The sequence below is a fragment of the Lygodium microphyllum genome, chromosome 17 (genome assembly GCF_053477565.2).
Source record: "Lygodium microphyllum isolate KBCC chromosome 17, Lygodium_microphyllum_v1.1.10, whole genome shotgun sequence".
Taxonomy (NCBI): Eukaryota; Viridiplantae; Streptophyta; class Polypodiopsida; order Schizaeales; family Lygodiaceae; genus Lygodium; species Lygodium microphyllum.
Genome location: NC_141151.1, coordinates 48,915,902 through 48,929,121, shown reverse-complemented (window position 1 = coordinate 48,929,121; position 13,220 = coordinate 48,915,902).

The following is a 13,220-nucleotide window of genomic DNA, read 5'->3' as shown; positions in this document are numbered from 1 at the left end:
AGCCCATAAAATACATTTTTAAGCCTACACACATGATTCGAATAATCAGGGTGTACATAGCCCTCAGGCTATTTCATATATACTTGCTCAATCAAATCTCCATTCAAAAATGTATTTTTGACATCCATCTATCAAAGGTTTCATCCCTTAGCGGCTACCAAAGAAATGGCATTTCTCATAGTTGCCATTTTTGCAATTGCACTAAAAGTCTCCTCATAATCAAGACCATATTGTTGCACATATACTTTAACAACCAGCTATGCTTTATATCTCTCCAAAGATCCATTTGCTTTGCATTTCACTTTGTAAACCCATTTATAGCCAATGGGTGTTTTTCCTTCAAGCAATTTGACCAAATCCCAAATATAATTTTCAGCCAATGTAGCATATTCTTCACATATAGCTACACACCAATTCTCATCACCAGTTGCTCCACTAAAATTCATAGGTTCTTTGTGATCCATCACTTTAGTCATGAAAGAAAAGTATCTATATGAATACCCAATATAAGTGAGCCTATCAATAGGCTTTTTGACTCTCTTTGATATTCTTAGATGTGGTGCACTATGTGATTCCCTCTCATGATGTGGTATATACTTGCTTTTAGGCCTAGTAAGAGACCATATACCAAGTTTACTGTCAAGACTATCAATGCCAAGTGACTCATAACCAGAAGTAAGTGGCCCAACAACATCTTCAAACATCTTCCCTTTGCCTTTGTCTAATCTCCCCCTCATTGACATATCTGTCTCAATGGACATAGAACCATGATTGTACAAGCAACCTGTCCATGGACTAATAGTAGAGAATGTGTCTCCTATACCCCCACTAGTAGTGCTATTATCCATAGTACAAATTTTAGCATGAGTAACATCTTACTGGTCCATTAGAAACAACCACATTTGGACCACCATACCCCTACTAACCAATGTCTCACGACTAGTCGGAATGTAGCATTTGTAGGCTTTTTTGTCACGTGCATAGCAAATAAAGACACTTATTAGTAGCCTTTGGATCTAAATTTTTCCTCTTTTCATCTGGCACATGTACATAAGCAATATATCCAAAGACTTTAAGATGGCTAATATCTGGTTTGTGTCCATACAGTTTCTCATATGGTGTAAGATCATGAATACCAACTACAAGAGTTCTATTTAATACATATACTGCAATTACAATTACTTCACTCCAATAATAGTTTGGTAAATTCTTCTCATTTACCATGGCTCTTGTGGCTTCCATAAGCACCCTATTTTTTCTCTCTACCACCACACCATTTTGTTGTGGTGTATAACTACATGTAAGCTGCCTTTTAATCTCATACTCAGTCAAATACGTATCGAATTCATGAGAGACATACTCACCACCTCTATTAGATCTCAACCATGAGATATAACATCCAAAATCTTTTTTAGCATGTATTTAAAAATCCTTGAAAACATCTAGCACTTCATTCTTGTGCTTCAGAATACACAACCAAGTATATATGCCAAAATCATCAATAAATGAGACATAATATCTTGCATCACTAAAGGATGCATTATGCACTAGACTTTAGACATCTTAATGCACCAATTGCAATGGTCTAATATGATTTCTGACATGTTTGACAAACAAAAGTCTTGCTCGCTTCCCAACTAGCAAGCAACCATACATGTCCTAACTCCATATACTTAAATTTTGGCAAACCAAGTACAATCTCCTTTTGTTGCATGGTTTTTAGCCATTTTATATTTACATGTCCAATGTGCTTATGCCAGATTTCCACATCTCTAACTGCTCTAGTGTCATGAGCAAACATGGCTACCTTTAACTTAGGAATAGTAGCATCTAAGGTAAACATCTTGCCATCCCTTCTACCTTTAGCATAATCAACATACATCCATTTCCATACTCTTCAATAAAACAACCATCTCTATTAAATCTGACTTACAAATTCTACTCTACTATCATTTGTCCAACAAAGAATAAATTTTTAGTGATAGATGATACATGCAGCACATCAACACTCTCTTCCCATCATGCATGAATAGCAGTACAACACCTATGTGCTTGATGTCATGCTATATGTATCATCACTAGTACATAAATAGTAATGAGAGTCTATAGTCACATCTCATCAAACCATTCTCCATGTGGAGTCAGACAATTTGAGGCACCTGAGTCAATGTACCACTTGTCATAAGCCTTGCCTTGCTCAACCATACCCTTCGATATATCTGTCATAGAAAATAGCCTATCTAGATGATCATTAGTAGCATTATTGTGAAAATCAGAGTGAAAGCCAATATTGAAGTGTGCACAAGAGGGAGAGAAGAGCTCACAAGTACAAGACCAAGTCTTGCTTATTCAGTTTCTCATGAAAGTACAACTTGGGTCACTCTCACTCAAAGGTTGATGTAGACCCTTGGGTTGTTTATATAGCTCCAACTGGCTAGGGTGGTTAGGGTTTCCCCTTCCCCTCAAGACCATTCACACTTGCCTGCCCTTATCCACTCATGCATAAGGAGGGTTCATATGCATATACTCTCAACACCCCCCCTCAATGCTAGGTGGCATTGGAATACAAAGCATAAGAGAATGCCCTTGCTTAACCCAAATTAGGATGCCTTTATAGGATACACTTACAAAAGGATGGTTATAGGCATAAGGGATACAGGACTTAGAAGAGTTGATCATCTGTGGATTGGGAGGCAAAATTTGCCTCCAATTCCTTAAGTACTTCAGGATGGTTAAGACATTTACTTGTAATATGTCATGTATTCTTGCATTTATTACATTTCATATTTTTTGGGTATTTTTTCCAATATTTGTTTGCAAAATGTCCCTTCTTTTTTCAAAAGGTACACTTATTGACAACTGTATGCACTAAAACTTGGTCATAGGATGTTTGAGTAGATGCCTAACTGGTGCTTCCTTCTTTGTGATTCCTTGTTTCTTCATCCAAACAGGATTGAATGGTACTTACCAAGGCAGGATTGTTACAAGTCTGGGAAAGACCTTTTTGACTACTTTTAGTAAGGGTTGTTACAAGTTTGGGAAATACCTTTTTGACTACTTTCAAAAGAATGGAAAGAGCATCCTCATCATGGATTGGTGCTTGCACTAAAGAAAGTTGTGTCATGGGGCCTTTCATATGAGAAATAAAATTTCCCAAGTCTTCTCCTTCTCTATATTCCAAGGTGAAGAATTCAATAAAAAGGAAAATCTTAGTGTTTTTACCTATAGCACCATAGAGCTTTTCAAGCTCATCCCATTTTTCCTTGGCAGTGGAGAGCTTATCAACATGATGAATCAAGGATTCATCTAAGTGTAACATGATTATTTCTTAAGCACATTGATCATCCTTCACATCAGAAAGGTTTGTAGGATCAAGAGCTCTAGTCCCTTGAATGAGAGGCTAATAACCTCTCTCCATCATTTTGTACTTAATAATGAGTACTTGCCACCAGGGGTGAAAGTCTCTACCATCAAATTTATGAATTTGAGGACAAAGGTCGAGGCTGAGGCCATAGGAAGGTCTTACTGCTTGCTTAGTGCAAGTAGTAGTGTCTAATCCTTTACAAGGGGAAATTAGTGCAAGGATGCTAGTAATGTAGATTTTACAATTAAAACTTCAAGGTTGATAATGGTTGAAAATCATACATATGAAGTATTTTGAAATAGGACTTAGGTGGTCCTTGCCTTTGACCAACCCTTTTTTTGTGCTTGACTATTTTCCTTGGCTTTAGTGAGGTGAACTTAGACTACACTTCTGGCTCCTCATGATAATGTGGCCAATTAGAGGAGTTCTTGGTGGAACAAGGCTTATCAATCAACTTTATGCTATGGGATGAATCAAAGGAGAGAACAATAATACTCATTTCTCTGATTTACTAGCAACAAATAGTAAGAAACATCAATTTAATGCATCAATAGTACTAAGAAGCACTTATACCAACTTCCATTCTTCTACTCATAATGAAGGTCGGTCTTCACGAGCTTAGTACTGCCCATGGAATGAGAAAAAACTCTGCATTTAAGCTCCACAGGGCAGTAACAAATCTTGACAAGGGTTTTTCAGTTATTAAAATCAGTGTTGATAATGCCTGGATTGAAAAATTTGAGAATAAGAAAGCTTGAAGCTTCCTAGCTATTGCTGCCAAGAAGCCCATGGTTAGGTTTTGCTGATTGTGGGCAATAGAGAGGGAATGGGGTCAAACCCTCTTAGAGGGAGATGGCCCACTAGGGGGGCTATGAGTTCCCTATGGAAGCTGAGAGGATTGTGCTGCCTCTACAGATCATGCCATGCGCAAAGATGTCACGTTGCCCAAACTGTGCCTTTTCTTGCTATTTCAGTAATGCCACCCTCCTGCACCACAATGTTGGGGTTTTTTGTGCCATGCTGCTACATCTTGAGCTGGGGAGGATATCTTCAAAAGGAACCTTGAGCTAAAATGCTCTCCTTTTCTCTCCCTAGGTCCTCCAACAGAGGTGGGTCAAGCTATGGTTATGGAGGTCAATAGGCAAGAAGAAGAATATGAAGGCTCATGTGCATTTAGTGGTATAATCAAGCTGAGGGAAGCTAAAGGATCAGAGGTGGCTCTGATACCATGTGAAAATCAGAGTGAAAGCCAAGATTGAAGTGTGCACAAGAGGGAGAGAAGAGCTCACAAGTACAAGAACAAGTCTTGCTTATTCAGTTGCTCATGAAAGTACAACTTGGGTCACTCTCACTCAAAGGTTGATGTAGACCCCTGGGGTGTTTATATAGCCCCAACCAGCTAGGGTTAAGGTTTCCCCTTCCCCTCAGGACCATTCACACTTGCCTGCCCTTATCCACTCCTGCATAAGGAGGGTTCATATTCCTATACTCTCAACAATTACTAGAGGATGCATGGTTACCATGATTTCTACCCTTTGCTTTCATGTTAGCTTGCCTTTTATGACAATTTTTTACTATATGTCCATAGCTGCCACAATAATGACAGTCTTTGTCTCTATTCGATTGATCATGAGATTGCCAAGGACCACCTCTTCCTCTAGCTGATCTCTCCTTGCCTCTAAAAGATCCTAATCCTCTTTGTTTTTCCAAGCATTTTGTTATTGTTGTCTATAAGTATTTTGAGTGTCATCATGACCTCAAGAGGCTCCATGATTCCTACCACCTCTAGCTCTCTGACTACCGTAAAAGAGGATATCTCTACTTTAAGAGGTACTCGAACTTGTATTCAAACCAAGTTTGGCTTCTTCATACATTAGCAATACAAGTAACTCATCCCAAAAAAGGGGGTGTAATCATACATTGATTAGGGGGTGTAATCATACATTGATTTATCAAAGGCTTTGTATTCCTTACCCAAGCCATTCAAAGTAACTACAATCATGTCATCATCCTCGACCTTCAATCCAACGAGAAGCAAGCTGATCTGCAATGGTTTTAATTTTTGTGGTATAAGCCTGTATACTTTTTCCATTTCTTGGCATGATATTGAACTATTGTTTCAACTGAATTTTTCATGTATGAGTGACATTGCTAGAGTTTTTCATAAGAATCTCCCATGCATTATTTGGAGTTTAACAATTAGTGATTTGCATAGCCATAGCATCTGATGTGAATAAGAATAACCAATGCAGAACTTTACTAGTTCTTTCCGTCCACTCCTTATGAGCTTGTGGGAGCTTTCACTCACCCGCCAAGACCCACGGACCGCTTATTGTTTCAAGTGTTCCAAGCAAGCTCTAATGGTTACCTCTCACATAGCCGACATGCCATCCATATCTATAGGTGTAGTGAGATTACCTCCATGCCGATCGAGTTACCTCCTCTCCTGCGCACTCCGGTAGCTCCAGATCCAAGTGCAAGCTTCAAGCAAGCTCCATCCTCAAGCTCCATGCTCCAAGCTCCATAGCCGCGAGCAAGAGAAGAGAAGAGAAGAGAAGAGAAGAGAAGAGAAGAGAAGAGAAGAGAAGAGAAGAGAAGAGAAGAGAAGAGAAGATGGAGAGCTTCTCCTCCCCAGTCCCTCACCCTCACACACTCACTCCCTCACACTCTCACACTCCCTCTCTCAAGCACAAGATCAAGCAAGCAAGAAGAAGAAGAAGAAGAAGAAGAAGAAGAAGAAGAAGAGGAAGGGGAGTGCCACTTTTGGCCATACACAAGAATGAGCTTCTCATTCGCCTTTCAACTTTATATACAAAACCCTAAATCCCTTTTGGGCAGTCATCCCCTTATCCCTTTTTTATATGGCCGGATGTGGCCTAGGCCCTTTTTCCCATTGTCCTCCTATCTTCCTAGCTTCCTTCCTACCGCCCATCTACCTTTACAAATTGCATTGGTGAGAGCCTGGCACTCTTTAAATTAAACCATGATGCGCTTGCGCTCTTTTATAAAAGTATTGACTTGCGCTTTTCCTTGTGCGCATTTTTCCCTTATTTAGGACTTTTCTGTGCTTCTTGTGTTTCTAGATTTTTCTTGGTGCGCCTTCATCTTCTGTTTCACTTTTGCCTTGGCCGTGTCTTCTGCTTTAGATTTTCCAACTTTTCCACCTTGTTCATTTGAGGGTTAACATTACCCCCCTCCTAGACGAGTGCCAGTCCCATGGCACTCACAATCGTTGGTAGCAGGCTTTAGCATTCACCGAAGACCTGGGTTGCAAGGATGCCTATGGTTGCTATGGAGGAGTATTGGTGGTGGTATGGAGGAAGGTCCTTGGGGGCACGTTGGTGGCCTAGGTGGTTGGTGGAAGGGTTGTTGGAGTTGGTGGTAGGGCTGTTCTCTATTGGGGATCTCATTGATGGCCATCACAAGTGTTGGTTTGTTGGGGATTCTACACATGACGATTCTTGGAGAGCTTGCAGGATGATAAAGGATAAGAATTCAGAGGTGAGTGTCAATGAAGAGTGAATGACACTTTCATTGGAGTCTTCAATACCTGCAATTGAAAACCTCTCATAAGGGGTCTCTCCCTAGGGGTAGTGCTAGTCTTCTTTATCGTGCACAATACATAATTCAATTAGTTTGGGAGACAGGTCAAACTCTAAGTAAGCTGAGAGTATTGTCCTGCACTTGAGGACCCAAACTGTGTATATATTTTGGTGCAGATATTATGTGAGTGCTCATGCATACTTAGATATTACGTAGTTAGAAGACCATGGGCTGGTTTCTCGTAACAATGTGTGGGTGAAACAAAGTTGTCCATGTTGAGAAGAAGTACATGTGAAGGTGTATAAGACATTCTTTGCGTTGTGACTGCACGACGTAGCATAATTGAACATAGAGACAATGCACTTTCGGTAGCTATTGGACCTGTGTGATGAAGACAGTGTACTTTTCATGGCCATTGGTGTGGTGCTTACCATGATTGATTGCAATGGTATTAAGGCAAAGTGAAAGAGGGAATCGTGCGAATGGGTCAGGGTGATAGGTCTAACCATAGGCGAGACAAGCTCCCTAGGTATGTCCTGCCCTTGATGTGCCCTGAACAATTGTGGATGATGTTAAAGGGCTAGGGACTAGGGATGGAGCCAGCCAACTAAGGTCACTCGACGTACTTAATTTGAGGACCCCTAGTGCTGTGCTGTGATCATGGGTGCTTCTTATTTTTTGGTTCTTTTCTTTTCTTTTTTTCCTTTTTTTTCTTTTTCTTGTTTTTTTTTTGGACTTGTCTGAGTATAGCCATTGCAATATGTTGAGGCTATCAGCCTTTCAATGGGTTAGGAATTGTCAAGCTTCGAAGGCTCAGGAAATGGATATTACAGCGATGATTGTGTCTTAGCCTCGTTGTTGGAGAAGCAGTTGTTGAGATGGGAGATACACTTGAGATTTTGCAACCCTCTTTGGAATGTGCGATGTTGGTACAACTGAGGTAAGAGCTGCCGTGAGTGCCCAGTGTAGAGTGTAACCCAGAAAGAGAAAGTGGTTATGATCATGCTTTGGGCCAAGCGATGTGGGTGATCAACTAGGGTGATTTTTGCCTTCGGTAGCGTGGCTTTGTTGCGGCTCTTTGTGGGGTTGGAGGTCTTGTGGTGTCTTGGGTATTGAACACTTTTGCACAAAGACCTGCATCATCCTGTATCCACTTGTCACTTCATGAGAGTACATGCACGGCACATGCCGCAACTATAATAAACCAGTGCAACACAAGGAGACATCACTTATCTGAATTCCATGATGTTGACTTAGATACTTATCACTTGCGCTTGATTATCTTTTTCTTTTGCTAAAGATGTGAAATGTAGTAAACACAGATATTGAAAGTTTGTACAATTGGGGAACATGTCAGCACATAACCCTTTAGAGACAAAAAGTCATGGCTAGGTAGCATTTAATAAGCCTTTTACACAATGTGGGGCTACTCTATTTGTACAAGGCGGGGCGAATCCGGGTGGTCGGGTGACTGAGGCTCTGCTAGTGGGGGCTCCTGTGAGATTGGGCAGGTAAGATGTCGGTCGAGACCTGAATGGTGTAGTCCCTAGCCGCAATTATTTCCAGAATGCTTTTGAACAATGCATGAAATTCCTGCTTGTCTCGAGTTGCCCTCTCCTCTTTGAGCACTTGGTGCCCCAGCGTCTGGTGGGGGCCCGCGTGATCGGTGTTGCCACGCCCCATGTGCTCCCTTGAGATTCTATTCTCCTGGCTTGGGGATTTTTTGGCCTACATCCGGGGTGGTGTTGCTTGGGGCCTCGTTTCTTTGCATACCTTTTAAAGGTAGGTACATAGGGTTCTAGCGGAGGAGCTTGTGCTGCATGCTCCCTTCGACGGCGAATAGCATCCTTGCAAGCTAGCTGCATTAGGTACTCCATGTTGGCTATTGTAGGGGGACCTGCAAAATGTGAACCAAGGATTAGGCCTTGAGGCAGGATAAAACTATTCACATGAAAGGGATTATACAGTGGGTTATCAAGCACATATGATGAGGAGGGGAGAGGTGAGGCATGCAACGTTTGTTGTAGAGGGACAGCCCCCTATTGATGTTCATTTTGCTTCCAGCCACCATGAGCAGATCTTGGCTTATGCTAAGTTACATGGACTGGTTCTCATGGAGTGGGACAGGGCTCATCCTTGGAAGGATAGACCAGAAAGGGAAAAGGTGCATAGAAAGGGACGGTTCCCCATTTACATCATTAGAGATGTTGGTCAGGGCTTCCTATGGCGGTAATGAGGGTTGCATGCCCTCCACCCGGAGGCGGGAATGGTCACATGACTTCTAAATGTGTGGTGAGAGGAGGACTTGAGGAGCACAGCTTGTCAAACCTAACTCTTCTCCCTGCGCTTGACTATCATTACTTGTGTGTGTTGATATTATCTATACAGTGTCACAAAATTCATTGTTTATTTATGTACATATTTATGAATCCAAGGCACTTCGTGAGGATAAAAACCAATTGTAGAACTCAGGTTGTACTCGAGTGTGGCACACGCATCCAATACCCACGGCAGCCTTCTTAATAACATCATGTATTTTGCAACGTCAAGTATCATGGTCCTTGTCCGAGTCTACTTGCAACATGTAACTCCTCCTCAGTGAGAACCTTATCAAACAGAGAGTTCTCTTGGCTAGTTTCAGCTAAGCGCGTACCCTGAACTACAGTTAGCACTCGAAAGGAAGTTGGTGCCACATAGGTTGGGTCTCTTTGAGACCGCCATTTGGCCAATTGCTCCTCTGAGACTATCACAATTTGGGCTCCTAGTTCAGCCATTGCAACACGGTTTTCAAACAAACGTTTTTCAAAGTGACTTTGACTCTCTAATTGTCACTTTAGTTGCTCTTTCTTTAAGAGATTTGGTTGCAAAGCACATAATTGAATGTCACAGTTAAGCATAGTTCATCGACTTCCTTGTCAGAGATGAGTCTCATGCGTTCATGCAGGAGCCTGTCATAGTGGTCGTCAAGATGTTCTTGCTCTTCCTAGGATAGGGGAAATGGCAAGTATTTCCAGAGTTGCTTCTTGGGGAATGCACCCATGTCCGCAAGGACATAGACACATGTAAATACTTTGAGTTTAGCATCCAACTCAATTAAGCATTCTACGACACTTCTATGTTCAACGAGGGCTTGCTCGGTTGCTATCTCATGTAAGGTTCTAGGAGTTTGCCTAAGCTTTAGTATAGCTAGGGTCTCAGGCCTAGATGAGCAAGATTGGTCAACGCTAGGATTGCTTATGCTCTTGGGGTTTCCATGTTTCTCTTGAGGCTTTGTTATTGCGTCATGATTCTCCTTGGATGTGACTGGTATAAATTTGTCACCCTGTCGTGACAGTGTTGTATCCACTCTTGATTGGTCACTGTGAGTTCTGTTATCGGTGGATTGAGTGTTGCAAGCAACCATTGATGGTAACGACTGCTTTGATTTTTCAGAACACACGGATGTGTCTGAGGTTTCACCGCTATTAGGAGAGACATCAATGGGTTCATTGGTGGATGGACTCGATGCTTTATTCCTCAGCTCTTCAACACTCTTGGTTTCAATCTTCTTGGGGTCTACAGCCACTTGCAACTATTGTTGTTGTTTTCGTTCTTTTCTCTTCTTTTTCTTAGGTAATCGAGGTGTATCCCTTGAAGACTTGGGACCTTGAACTAGGTCAGTCTCGTCGATGTGCTTGGCTGGGCCTCGACATTATCTTTCTCTAGTGTCTCCTCATGGGACATAGCTGTGGCCTACTAAATAGCCTCGCTAGGTTGTGAGGGTACAACTGCCTCTCTTTTTGGAGAGTTTAGCTCTTCAGCCAATTCCCTTCTGTTTAACTCCTCTAGCCTAGGCTTTGGGCGCTTTGGAAGTGCTGGCGTTGTCAAGGATGCTGGTTGCGACACCTCCCCCCAGGTGAACTACTAAGGACACGTTCCGCAAGGGGCATTGTCGCAGCCAAGGGCTATGACTGCTGTGACCCCTAATTGGAGGTAGTAGCAGCTAGTCAGTGGACTTGCTACTATTGGTGGATTACGATGTCAAGTCCTTAGGTCAATTGGAAGTGGTCGTGTCTTTTTTTTCCTTGAGTGCATTCACTTGTGTAGATCGAGCATCAATTGAGCTAGCCACGGTGGATTGCACAGGCATATCCTTAGGCTGAGAGCTAAGGGTGGTGTCATGTCCCACCTCTTGGACATTTGGAAGCTCAGATGTAGATAGAGATTGGGATTGAGCAGCTATCCTTGTCGACCCCTGTTGTGCTTCCTGTGTCCGTTTGGGAAAAGAGGGTGTAGGAGATCTGGGACTCTTAGGTGGACTTGACAATGGTTGATGAATGATTTGCTCGAGGCTGTTAGACGATTGTGCCATTTGCTTTGTTGAGCAATCAGCCTTCTTACGATGAGCAGCGTTGTGTCTCTGGTGCTCATCATCTTCTTGGGAAGTCAAAAGCTCCTTGAGCACTAGTGGTCTTTGTGCACACTCAATGGTTACATATGAAATCTGCTTATTAAGCATGCTAGGATGAGGCTCTTTCTTTTGAACACTCATGTTTGGTTTCTTGCCCCATGACTTTCCTCCTATGCTTTGTTACTATTGATGCAATCTGGCCTTCAGCTGCTGGTAGAGGTGGTTTAGCAGGGGGTTTTGGTACCCAAATCCATCAGTTACTTGCATAATTCCCTTGAGCACGTAGCAATGCTTTGGATATCCATCTCGGCGTTGTATTGGCTCTCCATCAATGCCTTCATCTATAAGGCTTAGGCTTCTTTTGGGGCCTTCTACGATATTTATAAGTCCAAAGCCCATCCTTGGCATTGTCTCTTGACCTTCTTGTTTTAGGCATGGCCTCACTCACTAGTTCTCGTTGTTCCGTCCTTGCTCTCGTTAGCAGGCTTGACTATTATGTCAGCACCTTCCTTGCCTTTCCCTTGAGGTTCGATCAGATCACCCTTGCTAAAGATTGTGACTATCCTCATACCCGGTAGTGTCAGGTGTATCCTTTGTGCTACATAGTCGGCCTCACACTTGGTCTCCCTTTTGAAGGGTCTTCCTAGGTAGGTTTCCTATGATAGACAAGCTCTCAGTTTCGATTGTCACAAGGATTTTGCACTTCCCTATGAGTGCTTGTGGGTGTCCCCCATAAGGATTGAGAGTTGCATTAGTCAGTGTGAGCTCTGGTTGGCCTAGTAGGGTCCATGATTCATAGGTCAAGATATTAAAATCTACTCCTTCATCAATAAGAGCATCGATAGTGTGCTCTCTTTTCGCAGTGAGTTTGACCCTAAGATAAGTAGGCGGTACTATGTCTTCATCTTCTGGGTCTTGGCTCGTAAATTTAAGCCTTCTAAAAAATGCCATTGAGTCCCCAACTGCACGACCAGATGTGGATTCTCCACTGATGTCTTGGATCATCTATGCAGTGCTACTTAAGGTTCATCTATTGTCAGGATTGTCATCTCTAGTCATCCTCGTAGTTGTAGCTTGATGTTGTTGCTTTTCACTTTGACTAGATGTAGTCTGAATGCAACATGTACGTGTTTTTGCAGTGTGGCCTTTTTGCGCTTGTTGGCTAGATTGGCCCATTGAGGTTCTAGGGTCTCTGTTTGTCTCTGTTCAGGTATGGGCTTTTGGTTGCTCTTTTGCAAGTGAGAATCCATGCTCCTATAGAGCCATTACTACACTAGGGTCCAATTTGGAGGACCTATCATAGTGCACGTTTTCTCTCCAACATACTTGGGGGAGGTGCGGAGGGGGCTGAGCCCCCTCTTGCGGGGGTCATGGGGGGAGGGGGGGCAGTTCCCCTGGCCCACATGGCCGTTATGGTAAACACCATGAGCAATTTGGAGGACCGTTTATAGCCAAATTTTGAACTACTTGCTCTAAGTTTCAGCCCAGTGATTGATCTATGATACGGTTTCAGCTCTATATGGTCTCTCGGTCAATTTTAGGGCCTATAGGTTAAAATTTGAGAAAATCCAAATTCAGCCCAACAGGTCTGAATTGCAGGGGCCGAATGTCCAATTCGGTCCATTCGAGAGCCGAGTAAAAAGGGCTGAATGTAACTGGTCCGAATGTCTAATTCGGCCAGTTCAAGTCTGGTTGTTCGTTCGAGAGCCGAGTGGCTAAGTGGGCGGAGGGCCGAGTTAGGTGGGTTGAGTCAGGTGGACCGAGTCAGGTAGGCCGAGTCAAGTGGGCTGACTCGACAGGTTCTAGGACCGAATGGCCGAGCGGTCCGAGGGCCGATTCTGGGACTCGGCTCAGAATTGCGGTCACTCGGACGGGCCGACCGTGATGCACTTTTTTGCCGAACTTCAAAAAATCCATCGCACC